Source organism: Coptis chinensis, chromosome 2, assembly GCF_015680905.1.
Source record: "Coptis chinensis isolate HL-2020 chromosome 2, ASM1568090v1, whole genome shotgun sequence".
NCBI classification, from domain to species: Eukaryota; Viridiplantae; Streptophyta; class Magnoliopsida; order Ranunculales; family Ranunculaceae; genus Coptis; species Coptis chinensis.
This window is the reverse complement of record NC_141457.1, coordinates 36,870,685-36,873,802: the sequence shown is the minus strand read 5'-3', so window position 1 is coordinate 36,873,802 and position 3,118 is coordinate 36,870,685. Positions and strand designations below refer to the sequence as shown.

The 3,118-nt window shown below is 38.2% G+C and overlaps 1 pseudogene; it reads right to left on the bottom strand.

Moving 5' to 3' along the window:
* Positions 1 to 712: 712 nt before the first annotated feature.
* Positions 713 to 1,200, bottom strand: LOC147515926 (large ribosomal subunit protein eL43 pseudogene; annotated as a pseudogene).
* Between the last annotated feature and the right edge of the window lie 1,918 nt (positions 1,201 to 3,118).

The window sequence follows — 3,118 nt, the reverse complement described above, 5'->3', positions numbered from 1 at the left end:
TCATGTAGATGATAAGTGTACCATCTCTTTATTCTTGGTCTACTTGGATTTTATAATACATAGTTCACTGAGCACATTATGTTATATTTGCAGAATATTGATAAAATTCCCTTGGTGAACTGCCCAGTATTCCTGAAGATCTGTACCATTTGCTTAAGAAGGCAATTGCTATCCGTAAGCATTTGGAGAGGAACAGGAAGGATAAGGACTGCAAGTTTAGGCTGATTTTGGTTGAGAGCAGGATACATAGGCTGTTCTATTTAATTTTGTGAGGAAAATGGAAACTAGTTTATGTTAAATGGAACCTGTCAGAACTTTGTTCTGTGAAGTTCATTTTAAGTTCATTTTGGAACCTGTCAGAAATTTTCATTTTTTTCTGTGAAGTTCATTTTTTCTATCAGAAATCTTTCCCCCTGTCAGAACTTTGTTCTGAGAAGTTCATTGTGGATGTGAAGCTGAACTAAAACCAATAGGTGAATCATTGACGCTATGGTTAAATCAAATGAGTCTATCCATATAGCACTTCATGAAAAAGCACACGGTGTAACCTTCCAAAGTCTAGAGAACATCATGACATCAGACAATGATGTGCCTCCTGAATAATCTTAAAACATTCAAATCCATATTCAGAATAATAGGAAACAATATAAAACTCTATCGCCATTAAAATGACTGACCACATATCAAATAATCCAAAAAACAACTATTACAATTAATACCCACCAACAGCAGTTCAATAGGGTTATATCAACGTTGATCTTTAACAAAATAACACTTTTACTTGATCTGCAAGTCAGGTAAACGGCTAAATCAAGCTAGTCTTATAGCATCCCAAAACAGCAGAGCAAAACTAATTAAAACAAGGAATCTCAAATAATAGTGTAACCAAATGATCCAATAAGATTTATCCCTCTGTCTGCTCCTCCGGATTGTACTCCTGACAGTTACAGCACTTGCCGTGTTCAAAGTGTAAGCTCTGCCAGCCTTAACCTTGCCACAGTCCTTGCAACCCCAGATTCCTACAACCTTTCTCTTCACAGCATATTTCCCGCAAACCTCGCAGAAGTACTTTGCATGTTGACTAACTTCCATCTTCTTAATCTGCTTTCGCAAACTTGCACCATAACGGGTACCATATTTCCCAACGATACCTGCCTTTTTTGTCCGCTTAGTCATTGTTGGAGATGGAGGCTAGTTTGTTTGTTTGTTTTTGTTTGTTTGTTTGTTTTTGTTTTTTTTTTTTTTTGTTTTTTTTTTTTTTTTTTTTGTTTTTTTCTACTGGAGATGGAGGCTAGTCATAATGGACTTATGGTAGCTCTTATATCGACTGAGTATAGCTGCAACTGAACGACCAAGAAAAATAAGCTGAAATTATGACTTTTTTGGTGGCAACAGCTCCACTCTTTCTTACCATCATGAAAAATGGGCTGCACATACATTAGAACAAACTTTTGAGTAACAAAAATCACTCCATATACGTACATCAAGAAGAAAGAAATTCATTTAAATAGTTCACTTACTCCCTGATGAAATCCAGCCATCAATCCCATAAAAGATTCATTCAAACAAAAAAAAAAACGTTAGTAAACACAAATAGTTAGTGATGCATACAAAGCATACAAAGCCACCAATGAATGCTATTGTGTCAACTTCATTTGTGCGATATATATATATATATTTTTTTTTGATGAAGGTAAAAATGATTCATTAATATGTACTCATAGTCATGATACATAAATAGAGTACAAGATAGATGGATTACCAATGATTCGACTGCCCCTCCCCTAGGTCCTGCACTCCCCATAACCCGGTTATTGGTCGGGCCATGCAAAGCTTGGGCAGACGACCCGGGCTATCATATGGGTCAGCATAACTACCTCTTTACGGCTTGGGGTGAAAGTCTATGTAGCTTGAGAGAGGTCCTCAATAAGCTCCAAAAACTCAAAGATACAATCGTGCTTAAAGCTACACAAGTCCATCTAGGATTAACAAGACATATGTTCTCGATCTCCCAATCAAAAGGTGCAACCAACATTGTTGGGTATTGGGAACCTGCAATCTAATAGTCCCACATGGGAGAAGAGACAAGTTTATCATTGGTTAATAAAGTGGGATCTATCACAACTAGTACCAAGGCCTTTTCACATAAAACCCCACACTCATGGCCATGTGTGTGTGGGTAAGTTGAGGACAATATTGGTACTAGTTAGATCTGTAAATCTTATTGGCTCGTGGTCAGGCTGTGTGTTAGGCTGGCGCAAGTCAGGTGAAGTTGTTTAACGAAGTGGTCCTGTACACTATGACACTCTTGGAGGTTGTGGATGCTTGAGAGTGTGTACCCCGAGTGGAATTCAACGACATGGAGTGATCTTTGAGGTGGAGCTTGTCCTCTCGACACCTACAAAAGTCTGGCATGATATCGTGCGAGTGATCTTTGAGGTGGAGCTTGTCCTCTCGACACCTACAAAGTCTGGCATGATATCGTGCGATGGTGATAAACAAGTGAAGATTGTTCGGTATTATGAACCTGAAATCTAATAGTCAGTCCCACATGGGAGAAGAGACAAGTTTATCATGGGTTAATAAAGTGGGATATTTCACAACTGGTACCAAGGCCTTTTCACATAAAACCCTACACCCTCCTATGCCTGGCCCAAGTGGCGCACGCCCCTAGCCTCTACACACCAAGTTCTGATTTTTTTCTCCAGTAAATCGAGATTGTGTTTATACATTGAAATTTCAGACCACTATAAAAAGAAGAGTTTGGGTTTTGACCTAACCAACTTTTTCTTTGTGAGAAATTTGAAAGAACTTAACCTAGAATACAAAGAGAGATTCGAGAGAGAACATTCTTTGTGAGTGTTAGTGAGAAATCATTCTTAGTGAGTGAAGTGAGAGATCCTCTTGTAATCTTCTATCTTGTTAATCTAGTAAATCATTGATCTCACCGTATGGACGTAGGCACATTGTCGAACCACGATAAATCCTCGTCTTGTGTATGTTTGTTCTTTACATATTCTCTACACTAGTTTATATTTGTTTATGCTTGTGTGGTGATTGGGTTGCTGCTTGAGTATTTGTTGGAACCTTGTATTGTGTGAAAGATCACACCTTTGTG